This window comes from Oreochromis niloticus, linkage group LG15, assembly GCF_001858045.2.
Source record: "Oreochromis niloticus isolate F11D_XX linkage group LG15, O_niloticus_UMD_NMBU, whole genome shotgun sequence".
In the NCBI taxonomy this organism is placed as follows: domain Eukaryota; kingdom Metazoa; phylum Chordata; class Actinopteri; order Cichliformes; family Cichlidae; genus Oreochromis; species Oreochromis niloticus.
Genome location: NC_031980.2, coordinates 351,140 through 369,096, shown reverse-complemented (window position 1 = coordinate 369,096; position 17,957 = coordinate 351,140). Strand labels below are relative to the sequence as shown.

At 43.8% G+C, this 17,957-nt stretch overlaps 1 protein-coding gene across 5 annotated transcripts in view; it reads left to right on the top strand.

Moving 5' to 3' along the window:
• Positions 1-2,981: 2,981 nt before the first annotated feature.
• Positions 2,982-17,957, top strand: part of disp1 (dispatched homolog 1 (Drosophila)) — a 94,368-nt gene continuing 79,392 nt past the window's right edge. For 2 of the 5 annotated variants that reach the window (XM_003440843.5, XM_005449883.4), the window contains exon 1: positions 2,982-3,350. The gene's annotated coding sequence lies outside the window, so the exon portion shown is untranslated. Of the gene's footprint in view, positions 3,351-7,107; positions 7,184-17,957 lie in introns of those variants that run through there. The other 3 variants (XM_019353530.1, XM_019353528.2, XM_025898834.1) reach the window with 2 other exon arrangements.

Sequence of the window (17,957 nt, the reverse complement as noted above, 5' to 3'; positions counted from 1 at the left end):
AGCAATATCAGGAAGAAGGAACACGAGAAGCTGGAGAAATACCAAGGGCTCAGAGAAGAGCTCGAGAGGATGTGGAGGGTGAAGGTAACGGTGGTCCCCGTGGTAATCGGAGCACTAGGTGCGGTGACTCCCAAGCTAGGCGAGTGGCTCCAGCAGATCCCGGGAACAACATCGGAGATCTCTATCCAGAAGAGTGCAGTCCTGGGAACAGCTAAGATACTGCGCAGGACCCTCAAGCTCCCAGGCCTCTGGTAGAGGACCCGAGCTTGAAGGATAAACCGCCCGCAGGGGCGTGCTGGGTGTTTTATATATATATATATATATATATATATATACACATACATATATATACATATATATATATATACACACACATACATATATACATATATATATACATATATATATATATATATACATATATATATATATATATATATATATATATATATATGTCAATACATGAGTGGGGCACAGAAAGGGATTGGCAAGAATACCAGAGGTGCAAAACACCAGTTACTGGTAGACAGAACAGTCAGCCGAGACTGCAAGACCAGGCTGACCAACCTGTGCACTGCCTGGATTGATTACAAGAAGGCCTATGACTCAATGCCCCACAGCTGGATACTGGAATGCCTAGAATTGTACAAGATCAACAGGACCCTAAGAGCCTTCATCAGGAACTCAATGGGGATGTGGCGTACAACACTAGAGGCCAACTCCAAGCCCATAGCACAAGTCACCATCAAGTGCGGGATCTACCAAGGAGATGCTCTGTCCCCACTGCTGTTCTGCATAGGCCTGAACCCCCTCAGTGAGATCATTAACAAGACTGGCTACGGATACCGACTACGAAACGGAGTGGTTGTCAGCCACCTCCTGTACATGGATGACATCAAGCTGTATGCCAAGAGTGAACGAGACATCGATTCACTGATCCACACTACCAGGCTATACAGCAATGACATCGGGATGTCATTCGGGCTGGAGAAGTGTAGTCGGATGATAACAAAGAGAGGGAAGGTAGTCAGAACTGAGGGGATTGAACTACCAGAAGGCAACATTGCAGACATAGAGGACAGTTACAAGTACCTGGGGATCCCACAGGCGAATGGGAACCATGAAGAGGCCGCTAGGAAAGCTGCAACCACCAAGTACCTGCAGAGGGTCAGGCAAGTCCTGAGGAGTCAGCTGAACGGTAAGAACAAGATCCGGGCTATCAACACCTACGACCTGCCCGTGATCAGGTACCCTGCTGGGGTAATAGGCTGGCCAAAGGAGGAGATAGAAGCCACTGACATAAAGACAAGAAAGCTCCTTACCATGCATGGAGGGTTTCACCCCAAGTCCAGCACCCTGAGGCTGTACGCTAAGCGGAAGGAAGGGGGCCGGGGACTGGTGAGTGTCAGCACCACAGTCCAGGATGAGACAAGAAACATCCACGAATACATCACGAAGATGGCCCCAACTGACAGCGTGCTCAGTGAATACCTCAGGCAGCAGAAACCCAAGAAAGAGGAGGAAGGCGAGGAACCATCATGGAAGGACAGGCCCCTGCACGGTATGTACCACCGGCAGATAGAGGAGGTGGCTGATATCCAGAAATCCTACCAGTGGCTGGACAAAGCTGGACTGAAAGACAGCACGGAGGCACTAATCATGGCAGCACAAGTACAAGCTCTGAGTACAAGATCCATAGAGGCTGGGGTCTATCACACCAGGCAAGACCCCAGGTGCAGGCTGTGTAAAGATGCCCCAGAGACAATCCAGCACATAACAGCAGGGTGCAAGATGCTAGCAGGCAAGGCATACATGGAACGCCATAACCAAGTGGCCGGCATCCTGTACAGGAACATCTGTGCCGAGTATAACCTGGAAGTCCCAAGGTCAAAATGGGAGATGCCCCCAAGGGTGGTGGAGAATGACCGAGCTAAGATCCTGTGGGACTTCCAGATGCAGACGGACAAAATGGTGGTGGCTAACCAACCGGACATAGTGGTGGTAGACAAACAGGAGAAGACGGCTGTAGTGATCGATGTAGCGGTTCCGAATGACAGCAATATCAGGAAGAAGGAACACGAGAAGCTGGAGAAATACCAAGGGCTCAGAGAAGAGCTCGAGAGGATGTGGAGGGTGAAGGTAACGGTGGTCCCCGTGGTAATCGGAGCACTAGGTGCGGTGACTCCCAAGCTAGGCGAGTGGCTCCAGCAGATCCCGGGAACAACATCGGAGATCTCTGTCCAGAAGAGCGCAGTCCTGGGAACAGCTAAGATACTGCGCACGACCCTCAAGCTCCCAGGCCTCTGGTAGAGGACCCGAGCTTGAAGGATAAACCGCCCGCAGGGGCGTGCTGGGTGGGGTTTTTTTCATTCTTTTTTTTTTTTTTTTTTTTACAGTGCAGTAGACTAAGTGTGACATCTCCATTTTGCTGATATCAGGAAACACTTTCCTATTGCTCTTTTCAAGCCTTGAAACTAGGAACCGGATACAACATGAAGCTCATTTGGTAAATCAGGGTTCCCACTAATTTACCAAAAGACAGAAAGGAACATATTTTTTACCATAGGAACAACAATTTACTAGGCAACAGCATACAGTGTCCAGGCAGGCAAGAGCTCAGTGCTCTTGACTTCAAAAGAGTAAGATTTCATTTTATCTAACCCTATAAATGACCTAACGATGGCATCTTCCATATTTTATATACAGCTTATTGATGCTTCTGTAATTTAGCTTTAAATGTTTTGAAAAACTGCACATCCTGATGAATATTTATGCCACCAATTGGTACCATGTGTGCATCTGTTCATGTTAAATAATGTGTTTGTGCATGTAAAACAAAATCAGCCACCAGGCTTCGCAAAAACTAGAATATGATGCAATGCCGCATTCTTGCTTTCTGTTACTTTTCTCATTAAACGTTGTCCCTGCTGAGTCAGCATGCATGGAAGCGTTCTTTGTTTGCGTCCAGAGTGAAGTGAACGCTTCTGTCTGATCGCTTTTATTCGACCCATTTTCTGTTCACTGCTTCTGAACGGTTTTGTTTGAGCTCCCAACAGAAGGACAGACACTAATATCTGAAAAACTACTTTTGCTCAAATAAAATACTCCGAGGAGGCTGAGGTACACAGTCGCCTCCTAGTGCCCTTCCAAGTTTCCTACATTTCCTTCCAGAAACCTCCTGATAGTACAAACAAGAACTCAGTGCGCAGCTGCCCACCCAACATGGTTTGATGCATGGAGATTGGATACATCAGCATCCGCAGGAACTAAAGTAGAAACCCGGGAATACTTCTCCTGTCGGCCGTCAGCACTAGCCCCGTGCCTTGCCTTCACACCGTGCGGGTGCTCGAGTGAGTATGGGGCTGGGAGAGAAACCACGGAGAAGCCGCTGTTGTTTAGCCAGCTGTTTTGGTCAGCGAGGTTAGCTGGCTAGCAGCGTCAGTCAGCTAACGTGAACTTAACTCGCCTACCGAGGGGGCAAACACCGGCGCTGTGCTGTGTTTGTTTCGGGAGAGGTTGTGTGGAGTTCGTAGCTCTCAGGCGTGATGACAGAGCCTGTCTCCAAGCGAGCTGTTCACGCTTTGGGCTTCATTGTGGTTAACGCTAGCTCGCGGGGTCAGCTGTGATTTGACATAAGGCCGAGGCTGTGCTGATAACGTCACATTTGGCTGTTAATGTGCACGCGGACAGGTCCGAGCCCGAGGTGACCATAAAAGCTGTAAAGCCCGCCCCTTTAAATTTGAAACGGGGTGTTAGTTTTAGCTGTTGCTAAGGGAAAGAAGCAGGAGTGAAACGTGTTCAAAGTGTTTGTGTACCTGGTTGTTATTAGTGTGCTGGTCTGTAAAGTCGAGCTGTACAAGCACAGGTGTGTTTTCCATTCCACGGAGGACCGTGGACACTGTCACGGTGTTTGCCGTGTTGTTCCAGGAACTGTGCTGGCAGACTGAAACTGATGATGCTCTCTCTGTCTGACAGACGCTGCTTGAGTTATTTGAACACCTCAACAGAGTAGGAACAATGCCTTTCCTGCATTTATAGACTGTTTATGCCTACCTGCCACTTCATTAGGTACATCTGTTCAAAAGCACATTAAGGCAAATATGTCATCCAATCACATGAGACCAAGTCATTGCATTTAGGGATGTAGGTAGGCATGATCAACACGACCTGATGAAGTTCAGACCGATTCTCAAAGTGAGGAAGAAGCGTGATTTAACTGTCTTTGTTTGTGTCATGTGGGCTGTTGGGAACAGTTTGGACCAGTCGAGCATCGTTTCAAAACCACAGCCTGCCTGAGTTTGTTGCCCATCAAGTGAGACCTGATGTTGTTTCCGGGTCATCATAATTATTGTTGGTCCAGATTCAACATTGCAAGTGACCAATCACATTATAGTGATGTCACAGTTTTGCTAGGTGGAATCACCATCACACCAAAACCTAACCTTAGCCCCTGTGACATGATAACAACGAGATTGATCACTTGCAACTTTGAATCTGGCCCAGCATTGACTATGTTGGTCCTGGAGCAACACCAGCATGGGGATATCGGTCACACCTCCATCCCTTTATGAGCACAATATGCACATCTTTCAGTGGCCGCTTCCAGCAGGATAATGTCTCATGTCACAAACCATCTCACACTTCACTGTACTCAAATTCCACAGTCATCAGATCTCAATCCAGTAGAGAACCTTTAGAACTTTGGTGGAAGACGAGATTCTCGTCACACATGTGCAGCTGACAGATCTGCTGCAATCTGTGTGATGGTGTCAGTGTGGACCAAAACTTCTGATGCTGAATCTTTGCTGCAATGAATTAAGCTTAAAGGTGGGTACTAGCGGTGTGTAATTAATGAAGTGGCCAGTAAGTATGCAGTGTATGGCTGGGAAATGAAGTGCATTTTCTGTGTCATTGCACCTGAGTTTATTTACTTTAAGCTCCTCTGGTTTAAACATTTGATGAAAGATGGAGACACAGATTCTTTGGGAGGATGTGTCAGTACAGCCATGTGGTGTAAAAAAGTCTCCAAATCAAATATGTGGAGCAGCAGCTGCCTGATCCCATCTGAAAAAAGCCATTTTAGCTCCTTTTGATTTGAGCCAGCTTTATGATGCTGGGCTGCTTATTGCAAACTTAAGGTTTGAACAGCAGCTGCCTTATGCCTGTGTGAGTGACCATAGTAGGAATATCTGCTCCCACTGACATCAGACAGAGATAAGAGTTGAAAAAATAGTCTGAAAGTGAGCATAAATTTAGCACAAAATATGAGTGCATCATTTGAAATTTTGGAGATTCTTAATTTGACCAACCACGAGAAACACGAAAGAAAAATATGGAAAAATGTAATAAGTAGACTTTTGAGTGAAATCCATGTTACTGTGTACCTCAGCTTGTTAATTTCCTTTTTTTGTGTAATGCTGCAAATATGAAAAATAGTGAAAAAATGTACAACTTAAAGATTAAGTTTGTAAAGTCTCAGAGATTGTGGCTAATTTATCAATTAATCAGTGACACTCTTTTAAAAGGAAGAAACGTATAAACTCCTTGAACTTGAAGGAAAACAGTACATTTTGTGCCACCTTGAAGAGCTCTCCCTTACCTTTCTAAACCAACGTGGCACGTGGTGCATAACTATGGGGCTTTGAAAGTGCCTGAATTTTGAGATGAGCCAAATATTCTGTCATGAATGTTGATTTCAAGTAGGAAAGACCATCTACATAACAATGACAGTGTGTCAGTGTGATTGTAGATCAATATGATGTGTTGATCTACAATCACATCCTGGGCCATCTGACCTCAGGAATTCACATGACAAGGTGGGGCCAGGTTTCACAATGAGCTCACCCGAAACCCTGGCTGATTAGGTACCACACCCGCTTTCACACCTTGACTCATGTGATTAGAGGATCACCAGGGGGTCCTTTGGCCCTCTTTGGGGGGATACTCCCACTGGGTTTAAATCTGGGACTCTTGGCCATTGACCTTAGAACTGAAGAAGCTTCTCGGATGAGAGGTGAAACGTCTTCAAGCAACTCAAAGAAGTCCAGACGCTTTTCTTTGCAAATTCCTTTGACAATATGATGTGTACATTGAGTTTTAATGTGCGGCTTACCCAATAACTCCTCGCCCGTCTAGGCTTAGTGGCAGAAAACAGAAATATTTGAGATGTTAAGCTATCCCCCCTTTTCCCTTTTTTATTTATGAAAGCAGGTTTTTAATGCTGTGTGTATAAATGCTCTGGTTGTCCAGCTCTCTGTCAACAGTTTGCAGTGAAAGTGTTTTTCTCACGAGCATTAGTGAGCTAATCCTTGTTTTATAGCTTCTCAACGTCATATGAACGTGACCAAGAGCTCTTGAGCCAAATACTTTTTACAAACACAAGAGGGAAGTGAAAGGCAAAGATCTTTTATGTTCGGTTAGGAACCATTGCTCGACCTAAATAGGGGTACAGAGACAGCAGCTGACAGTGTAACATGGGGGATAGACGGGTCAGAGAGAAGCTCAAAGCCCTGGTTACACAGGAACAATGGCTAAATAGTCACTCCTGGTAAACTCCTGTGAAGTCTGCTTGAATTCCATTGCCTGTGGCACAGTCCACGGTCCACGTCCACAGACGGGAACAAACGAAGGAAGAATCAGCAGGTATGCAGACGTCTGCACGGACTGTCTGACGAGGGCACAGAAAGTAAAATGGCAAGACAAGTGGAATATTTCATTTATTTTGTGATGTTTGCCTCTGTGCACCAACACAGCAGTCATATGTGTTTCAGTGGTTTTAAGTAATGCATTAAGAGTTTAGCAGTTGCAGCCTTGTATAATGCATGTTTGCCTTGAGAAAAGCTTGGGTTGCCTTTGCAGGATGCTTTGGCCCATTTGCTCTTTACAGCCCTGTCCAGTCAGTTTTGCAGCATTTTTGCAGACAGTGGATGAACTGATTGGCTGTACAGAGGCCCAGCTTGTAGATTATTATTAATCTACAATAACTTATTTAAACTGTGAGTCGTCAAAGTTACTCTAGGAGAATGTGGAGAGGTATCTTTGAAGTAAAGAGCTGTGGATGCTCTGTACTCTTCTTTTAATCAGGTTGTCAATGCTTCTCCCCGTTAGGTAGCCAGGTGAGCTCGTCTCTTTGTGATCAGGAAAGCAAAGGAAACACACAGAGTGCTCATCCTAGGAGTTTACAGTAAGTACCTACACATACCACTGAACAGTCTAATATGCAAAGAACACACACACAGGCTCTAATGTCAAGGATTCACACATCACGTGACTAACTTGCGTGTATTTGAATTGTCGTCTTGCACAGTGGAGAAAATGCCACCAGGGGTCACTCTTCAGCTTGTCATTCCTCTGTAGGGTTTGTGTGTGATGTCCTGCTGAGATTTAAGGCTGTAAACAATACTTTCTTTGGTTGTGTCTTTGTTGTGTTTCTGTGACACTTACAGAAGATATCTGGATTTGAAGTGGGCGGAGCTTATGGATCATTATGGATCAGTTCTGTTGGATTTCACAAAACAGCTTTCTCTTCTTTCTGCCATTTAAAAAGTCACAGAAGAGTTTTCCGAGTTTTTCCTGCTCCAAAATCTTGCGTCTAGGTGAACACTCTTATCCTTTCTGTTTGACCTTTTTCCACTTTCCTCCTTCCCTGTCAGCCATCAGCATCTCTGCCTGCTCCTTGTATCCCTCCGTCTTTCCTTAATGTCTCTGAATCCCCCCATCCTGGCCTCCCACTCTTAAGAACAACTGGTCAGGACAGCTGGCTGTAACAGCTGCTTGCTGTCTCACTTTGGGCAAGTTTTTCCCCGTAGCTTTTCCATGCCAACCTTTATGTTATTAAATCAGTCTTTGTGCTATCTTTGTGTCACCGTATCAGCATATTATTTTTTGTCCATGTTGGAAACCTTTAACGTGCCTGTTTTCTCGTGTGGTCTTGATTTGAATGTGGAAATCAATAGACTACTTCCTCTTTTGTCTTTTGCCAGTATCAGTTAACAGAATAGCCGTGTTCTGCGTCAGCATGTGTAATGTTATCACTGTTCCTTTGTTTTCTTTTTCTCTGTTCACTGCCCTTACCTTCTGCACACAACGCCAGGATTCATCGTCATTGCCTCAGAATGAATCCCATGTGTCATGTGAGCAGTAACAGGCTGGACTGAATTATCTTTTGTCTGTTTGCTGATGATGTGCTGGAATTTTTCCAGGCATTTAGTTAAGAGGGGAAATGGGAAAGTGAGGTAATGCACAAACAGGCGAAAGAATAAATGGTAGAGCTGCATGAATGCATGGATGGGGGAAAAAATGTAATCCCAAGTAACAAGACTATCTTCACAAAGAGCACTGAAGCCTTTGTGTTCCTTGTAAACTGCTTTATTTCCTTTAGAGCAGGGGTGGGCAATTCATTACCCCAAGGGGCCGCACGAGAAACTAGGACTGATGTAGAGGGACGCTCCGATAAACTGATCTTGGACAAAAACCCCTGAAATGAGTTGCATTTTACTTAATCAGCTGCTAAATTACATTTGTGTAAACTGGCTGTCCTGTCAGCCTGTGGCAGCAGGAACAGGCTTCAGCACAACACGACCCCGAATGTTATAAGCAGAAAAAGGACGGCGTGTATGGACGGCCACCGTTATAGCTCACCCTGTGCATGTGAAGTCTGTGTGGAGGGAAACATGGATACGAGATGGATAAGGGAAGACAGGTGGTTGGAGGTGGGCTCATTTCTGTATCATGACGTTATACAGATAACATGGCCGAGGTTAAACCTGCTCTGCCTTGCCTTGTTCATTCCCTTAGACTGGAGCTGCAGTTGATTGAGCCGTCAAATGTGCCGATGACAAACGCGTGACCTTTAGCGTCGTTGCTGATGTGCAGTTGTTGGCACTGTAATTTATCTTGCCTTGCTGTGGGCCGTATCCTCTGCTTTTCCTCCTCGGCGTGGCACAGGGGTTAATCGGGCTGGGAGCCGGATGCCACTGGAAGCATGACTGCACACTTGCTGCCTATAATTCAAACGCAAGGCGCTGGCTTCTTTGATGTTGAGCTGAATGATGGAGACACTAGTGGATCTCAAGGAACCGTGTGGCACCAGCGTGCCTGATCTCTCGTCTGGCCTTGTAGAGACTTCAGATTGCTGCACAGTATAGATTTGTGTCTCCTGGTGCTGACAGGCAGGCTGGCTCGATCCACTGAAGATATCCAACAGACAGAGTAGTAGTTCTGTTTCTCAGGAGGAAAAGCCTTCTGCTATCTTGGCTGTCAAAGACATGGATCTGGATTTATCTCAGATCAGTATTTTGCTTTTACTGGGGATGAAATCCAAGCCAAAGATCAGATGGACGGGTCTGCACGATTCACCTATGGGCTTTTTTTTTGGCTACACGGGGGCAGCATAAACTATATTTGAAGACGTTCCTGGAAAAACAGCAGCAAAACCTTGAAAACTTAAACTGTGGACCCATTCTACACCCCACCCACCCAAAAAATAACCTACAACACCCCCCACTGCAAAGTTCTGTATTACTGGAAACGGGAACGTTTCTGTCATTTAATTGTTTAACCTCTGATGCACGCTTTCACGTTTCCCAAAGCCATCCAGTGGGCGCCATTGTCTTTGGTCCCCGGGCCTTATGTTTGACACCCCTGATTCTGTGTCATGTTAGTAGGCATTACATCGTTGGTCCAATATTCACGCTCTTTTGGTCTCCACCAACAGTGAAATATCTAAACTGTGTTCAGCAGGTTAGTTTGGTCTGTTTGGTGCTAAGCAGCCACATCTTGCATGTGATTGGATGGCACAGAGGAGCAGCTGAACAGGTGTACCTAACAAAATGGCCTGTGAGTGTATATGATGCACACATCATAGTGCTGTAAAGGTCAGCTGCAAATTCTTCTTAGGTTAAACACTAAATTCACCTTTTGTACGCGCTAATGCTGAGACGCTGTAATATTTTATTACCTTTGGATTTTTATGTCAACACGATTTTACGTAAATCTGAAACCTGCAAACGGTTTATCGTTTACATCGATCTTATAATGTCTGCTGCAGTAAAATTGGATTTCACAAGACACGAGATGTCGGCATGAAATTTAAACAGAATGCATCTGTTCTGTTTAAATTCTTTCCTCTGGTTAAACTGAGGACAGATGTGCCCGAGCTTTTAATGGAGATGCCAAAAGCAGTGAATGATGAAAGTTGTTGCGACGTCCGTGTTTTCAAAGGGTTCATCACCGTGTGTCGTTTGTCTTGAGACGCAGAAGATGGAGAGCGCTGTAGAAAAACGTCTGCGTGGCGTCTGATCAGGTGATTTTGTTTTGTCTCGTACTGTCTGGATACATGACTTTTTTTAAAAACAGCATCCGTCTGATGGCTGCTGCTGATCTGCCAGCCTCCTCCATTGCAGCCTCTCGCTCATGCATTCTTTGTTATTCAGTAATTCAGCGTGCAGGCTCCAGCTGCCTAACCATCCGCCTTTATCTCCTCAGTACATGAATGACTAGGGTTAGAGTCAGAATCTACTTATAAGGGATATTTTAATTTGCACATCATAAAAAAAGTGGAAATGCAAAAGGATTGGTGTAGGTCTTTTTCTTCCCTCTCTCTGGTTGGCTGGGCTGGAAATGTTGGCACATTGCTACAGCTGTTACATAGCAGCGTTTTTTCCTGCCTCAGAACGGGCCTTTGTAATTCTATTGGTCCACATGTAGTTAAGGTTAAAGTCTGCGCAGTTTCCTGTTGTTTCTGCTCATTTGATAAACTAAAGTGTATTTTAATGCTTGAGTGAATGATAGCCCACTTTTAGAAGTTAGTCAATATTGATTTAGCAGCAGTGAATGGAAGTTTTCTCTTTCCTGTTAGGGTTACTCACGCCCCAGCAGACAGAGGCGTGGATCCCATCACTGCCTCTCCCAGACCATCCATCACATCAGCTCCTATCTGCGTGTCTTTATGGAGCTCGTAATTGAAAGCAGGCTGCCTGATGGTCCCTTTTCCTTCTCGTTCCTGGGCTTTAGATTAAAGAGATCGATAGCGCCTGCTGCGCCTCGAAAAGCATATGTGAAATATTACAGGCTCTGGCCACTGCACTCAGCTTTAAGCTATTTGACCCGGAGAGAGCCCTGTGTGGGAAGAAGTGCTCTTGAAAAAGAGAAAAGAGCCTCGTCTCAGTAAGTAAAAGTAAGTAAGTAAAATTTTATTTATACACATTTCTAGATAAAAGATCACAAAGTGCTTCACAAGGTATAAAACAAAAACAGTCAAAAGTTAACAAAATGCAATTCTAAAAAGATGTGTTTTTAGCTGTTTTTTAGATGTAATCACTGAGTCTGCAGATCTTAAGTTCTGAGGAAGACAGTTCCACAGTCTGGCGGCCACAGTGGCAAAAGCTCTGTCTCCCTTGGTTTTCAGCCTAGTATGCTGAATAACAAGTAGGCCCTGATCACAAGACCTCAGGGACCTACTAGGGACATAGGGCTGTAAAAGTTCAATGATGTAGGCTGGTGCTTGTCCTTGAAGAGCTTTAAATGTCAGAACCAGTATCTTAAAATGGACTCTGAATTCAACGGGGAGCCAGTGCAGCTGTATAAGCAATGGTGTTACATGAGAGTATTTAGATCTTTTTGTCAGAAGCCTTGCTGCAGCATTTTGGACAATCTGCAGACGCTCCAGGGAGTTTTTGTTTAGACACGTAAACAGTGAATTACAGTAGTCCAATTACAGTAGTCCAGTCTCGTGCATCAGCCCAGAGCGTCGCCGTATCACTGCCAGCAGCACAGCTGTCACTGTTTTTATATTTGACATACTGAGGGATGGCAACAGGAACAGGTGCTGCACATTTGTGCCACTACTTTATTTGACCCGTTTATGAGCAGGAAAAAAGTCCGACTGTAGCCGATAGAGCTGTCAGAGTGCATCACTGCAGTGGACGGCAGTCTGTCTTCTTCTTTTTAAACTGAGGTTTGCTACAAACAGGAAGGGTACCGACAAGATGGATGAAGTCATGTGGTTCACGTGGAGTGAGCCCCCCCCCGAGCAGCAGCCTTTCCCATCCCGCGCACATTCGTCAGTAAGGTCTGTGTTGAGTTTTCAGGAATATCAACCCCACATGGACATTTGTACAGTATATCGTAGCACTACTCCACAGTCACATGGACCAGTGCCTCTAAATTAATTCAGTAAAGTTTTATTTATACAGCGCCAAATCACAACAAGGTAAGGTAGACCCTACAATATTACATACGAAAGAACAAAGGTATCTTCTTGAAAATGGGTCAGTTAACTTTTCCCTGAGCTCTTTCAGCTCTTCGTCATGTCGTTTTAAGCAGTTAGCTGGCAGTGAAGAGAGAGTTCTCTTCCAAGATGTATATCACATTTAAACTGTTGAAATCTGAGGCCAAGTTTGAACACGACTAGCTCAAAACCCATTAAAGGTAAAAGCCTGAGCTCTCACTGGCCTTTCTTACTATCTTCATGGATTAGGATCTGTGATTTGGGACAGATGCATTAAAAATGTCTGATAATTGGCTAGTTAAAATATAGAGAAAAAAAGCCCCATATTTGAGTGCACATTAATAAAAAAAACTTCACATTTCAAAAGATGGCTAGTGGTCATTTCTCAATGTTGTGTACTTATATTTAACAATCCTGTGAAATAAAGCATGTCGGATACTTTGTAACATGAAATTTGTGGCCACAGAAAGTGTAGTGCAAAAACAGAAACATTAGTATTCTATTCACTCATCCACATAGAACAAAATTCTAGTGTTTTCAAGTGGTACTCTAATGATAACTCACAGAGGGGCTCTCTGACACCTTCGTGTCATGGTCCAAAGATTGCTGTCATAATTTTAGCTTTTATGTCAAATATTTTTAATATGTTTTAGTTTTTTTTGAAGTTTCATCCAGTTTAGAACTTTTTTGTTTTTGCACATTGAAATCTGATTGAAATCTGAGTGTCTCATTATAGATAAAAGCCTGAGAGTCTCATCATCATTATGAATCAGCAGCTGTAATTTGGGACAGATGCATTTAAAAAAACAAAACATCAAACACAAAATATTGTAAAAATTTGCTGATTTGAACCAGAAAGACCAGGTTGCCATTTTATTTTCTGATACAAGGCCAGTGTTCCCAGAATTAGGAATGCAGACCGGGAATCATTCTTTTATTTATAAGGCAAAATCAGGTTTTACCAAAACCTCATGAATATGAAATAAAGTGGAACAAAGTGCATTCAACAACATATTTACTGTCCATCTCCCTAACAAGGTGTTAAATGTCAGGAGGACCACAATAAATAAAACATGTATTTCAGGCTGTGAGAGGAGGAAGAAAGAAGCTACTGAGACTGCAGCCCCTTACTTGGAAGCAAAATAAGACCACTGCAAATAAAAGATATGAATAACAGCACCATTTATTTTTTTCTCTTTGTTTATCCTGGGCCTGTCTAATGTATCATATCACTAATAAATACCAACAGTTATTGTGTCTTTACACATAAAGGAATGATTCCCAGTCACTTCCCCACAGTCAGGGATAATTAATCTGACACTGGTGTGAGATCAGCACAGTCTGATACCTACAGCCACTGTATTGGATCAGAAATGTGAAAAGCTGGACTGGGTCATCCCTGTTTGCTAAAGTTTGCAGTTAAGTGAGAAGCCGTTTGAAAAGCTGCAGGTGTGAAATTCCGACCTCTGAGCTTCTGCTGTTAGCTTTGCAGCTAGCAGCTGGTCTGGTGCTACTGATGCTCAGTAAACACAACTAAATGTTGGCACTGATACCCAGTCCAGCTTTCTAAATCAGAATCAGGGTGATGTCTGATCCGTGTATCGGATTGGTGGATCCCTCACTGTGACCTTAAACAGACACTTTTTATTTGAGTTTATCAAAATTCTTTAAAAAATCTTTCCCAGGTTACAAATTCTTGTCCAACCTGTCGTGGCAGATGGCCCCGCCCCTCCCTGAGCCTGGTTCTGCTGGAGGTTTCTTCCTGTTAAAAGGGAGTTTTTCCTTCCCACTGTCCCTAAGGGCTTGCTTATACGGGGTCATGCGATTGTTGGGTCTTTACCTTGCAATATGAAGGTGACTGTTGTTGTGATTTGGCGCTGTATAAAGAGAATAGAACTGAATTAATACCTTACAGGGGGTACGGCGTCATCTTGTGTTTTCCTGGTGACGTTAAACCACACATGTTGTTTGTGAGTATTTTCATTCTTTTACTGGACCCATTCTTAATCTGTTGCCATTCTTTGGCCTGCACAAAGCCATTTAGCTTACCTCATCAGTCTTTCATTTTGTGAGTGTGCATGTGTAAGAGAGAGATGTTTCTTCACTACATCTTTCCTTGGTTGTGTAGCTCATCAGACAAATCCCCACAGACAGGACTTCAGTTCCCCCACAGAGAGAAGTCTCATTAGGATTTGTTGCACAAACTGGAGAACGTTAACGGCTGAGGGAGCAACCAGGCCTCCTCTCCCGGGGACACGTGTTCCTTGCTGTGGCCTGACCCTGAAGTTCTGGGCCTTGTTGAATCATATTTGGCTCATATGCCTCCCAGTGTTGGGCTTAGTTACCTCTGAACTGGTTTCACTGGGGCCTGAATGGTAAATATGTTGAAAGTGAGAGAAACATGGACAGGTTGTTGAGAAAACACAGCGCCGTGCTCATGTTTCTCTCACGAGGCCTTTTGTTGTGTATCTCGCAGCCTGTGCTCTTACTCATAGGTTGATGGTTTAGTGAATTAAGTTATAATGTGAGGTGTGTGGATTGTGAGTCAGGTGGTCTGTGCTAGGCTAACATGAAAACATGTTGAGGAGAGGATCATGGTGTTTGGGGAGGTCTTTCCTGCCTGTTGCAGATTCCAAGTAGGGCCTCAGAAGCTTTACGTGCTTCGTCTTTGTCTTCTGATCGCGTTCAGACTTTTTACCTGGTTTCAGCCCTTACCCCATCTTCAGTTCAGGATTTCTGTTTTGATTGAACAGCCATGTCCCTGTCACACTGGAGCATTTCATTGAGGTCAAGGTCAGGATTCGAATTGGAAAACTTTTTATTTATTCTGTTTCGATTTTTCATATTTATGCTGAGTAATAAACTTTTTACATTAATTTTATTGGATAAAATAGATATTGCAAAAGTCTCTCTCACTTCAGATATATGTATATGTTTTTTGTTTCTACAAATGATAATTAAATATCGCTATGCTGTATTGATTATTTATGTATTTATTTCCCCCACACCTGATATTGGGTCACTGCATCTTTCATCCTTTCCAGTGCTTCAGCTCCATGGTCTGACATCCTAACCATTCTTTGTCCATTCAGTCATATCGACCTGACATATTTCCTTGATTACTAATAGCTGCCATTGTCTGCCAGTGTTTTAGATTGAAGGTGACCTACTTCCTGATGACAGAATGGTGTCACTTTAGCTGATTACTGAAGCCAGCCAATGTCCAAATGTCTCAAAATGGCTAAAGTAATTCCATTACTTGGCCCATCCACTGCAGTCCTTATAATAGACGTTTCTTTACTCAGCCATCTCCACATCATTCATGTTTGGCGATTAAAAAAGAAGAACAGCTGATGAATTGGAAAATTGTCCAATGTCACCTTAACCTCATAAAGAAAGTTCTATCAGCCAGTGTAAAACAGTGATGGATATGTGGAATTTTTATGGTGTGGAATTTGAGTCTTACCAGTTGTCAACTACGGAAGAGGCAACCGGGGAAAAAAATGTCTCCGGAATTTGGAGAAAAAAGTCATAATTCAAAAAAGTCATTGTTGATTTTTTTTCTGAATCCTGAGACCCAGGAATGACTTCCCCCAGACTTCCTCCATAATGAGATGGTGACATGCAAACCTTTCTTTGTGTCCCACTGCCAAGACTCTAAAAGCTTTGAATTTGGATACTGTGGGTTTTGCGGTTAGGGATATTTCTCACAGTCGATAAGAACTTAACTCCAGAGTTAAGCTGATAAAAGGTTAGCACACAGTTGCCCCTCACACATTGTGCCACCTTATGGAGACCCTGTAAGCCCAAGGACAGCACAAGGCCACATTCCTCCAATGCTTGACTCTCCTTAATCATTACTAACAGGTGACTGTGCCAGTATCAGTATATACAGTTCACCTCCCAACTAACCACAAAGATAGCCACTGCAAGTGGAAAACAGTGTGCGACTAATCCATCAGCCGTTCTGTGTGAACAGCTTTGTTTCCCGATATGCAAAGAAGGATTTGTTTAAAAAATCAGGATGTGAGGGGTGTGGCCTGTAATACTTCAACTCGCACTTTGATGTTTTCCCAAACTGCAAAACTCAAATTGTCATTTTTGTCAGTTCCCAGCTGACCACCTTTATGAAACCTTGGTCATTACTCAACCTCGTCACACAGTATCGACTTTATTTGACTGAACCTTTGGCTGTTCGTGTCAGGGACCCTATAGAGACTCATAATGGAGACCTGTTGTGCCCTGAGGCCAAGCTGAGAAGCAGTGCAAGTGGAAAACTGGACTTAATGATCACAGATGGAGAACTTATTCAGATCCTGACGGACAAACTCTTTCCTCATCTGGCTTTTTCATCACTGCCTTAACATCAGTACATTTGATAGGTTCTTAGCCCCGGACTGTGCTGTTGCCCTGATGGCTGTTTCACGGCACTGCTTTTGCTGGAAAACTGTTGGCTGTCATGATGTGCTATAAAGAAACTGGCACCACAAGCTTCCTGCAACATTCTCCAGAAATGATCATTCTCAGGGGTGAACTTTACCGTTAATGCCCCAAGATGTTCAGAATAGCACAACTCCTTTAGCTTAGCAGTTCTCATTTCAGGCTGGTTTTATATTTAAAAAATAAAGAAAGAAAGAAAAACTCATGGTAACTAGCCTACCATTTTTGGTAGCCCTCACCCTACAGGTGCTACTCCAATTTAAAAAAAAAAACAAAAACAAAAACCTACTGTGTGGTTGGCTCCAGAGAGACTGACTTATACTCTGTGTACCACTTGGACGTGTTTTGGTCAGTGGACACTAATTATTCAAAGAAAAAATGAAGCTGCTTACCCAAGGCCTCAGACACACAAACCTAAACACCGATGACTGTAGAAAACATAGACGACCTAATAGCACTGCAAAAATGAAGGCAAAATGTCTCTACTGCCCCCCTGGTGTCTGGCTGCAGTACATGTCATAAACCCAGATGGGACTGGGGTCAGACGCCCAGCGGGTGTGTGGGCGGGACTGTGATGTCCCCACTCAAGTCCCTACTGCGCACACTCTGGCTGCAAAAGTGCAACACAGCAGCTCCCACAAATGGGAAATTTTGGCTTCATTTTTTGTACCGTGGGAGGAAGTGCAGTCAGGTCGTCCATCTTTAATGCTAAAGGCCAGTAGATGACTTCAGGAAGACATTTTTTGCCCTAACTAGTTGGCAAGTGGTTGCTGGTTGTCGCTGACTGAATCCTGTTGTGATTGCTTTGTTCGCTCGCAGTTGCAGAGAAGATGCCAAGATCTTCAAAGTAAAAGTTGTGTCTTCAGGTCTTTATACAGCAGACATACAGAGTCTGAACAGATACTTTGCGTGTTAAAAATATTTTTCGGACTCGCACTGATTGTGCTTGAGGAACTTGCACCATTTAATTTTTTTCACACCAAGTTTGATTTTTCCGGGGGTTTTCTTTTTTTTAATCCAAATAATTGGATACTGACCAGTCATCAGCCATTTCTCTTTAGTGACCGCTGATTACAAGCAGGTCACTGACCGGTCTCTAGGCCTGTGTGACTGAGGTCTAATTTAATTTCACTAGTCTCACATCAGCTCAGTTTAACAGTGATTATGCTTTCAGTTTATGGTAGTGCGAGCTTCTTCTTTAGCTAATCTTAGTCTGAGTTGCTGAGTCTATGACAGGACTTTATGTCACCATAATTTCCCAACAGCTGACCTCAGTTTGTGGTAAAGC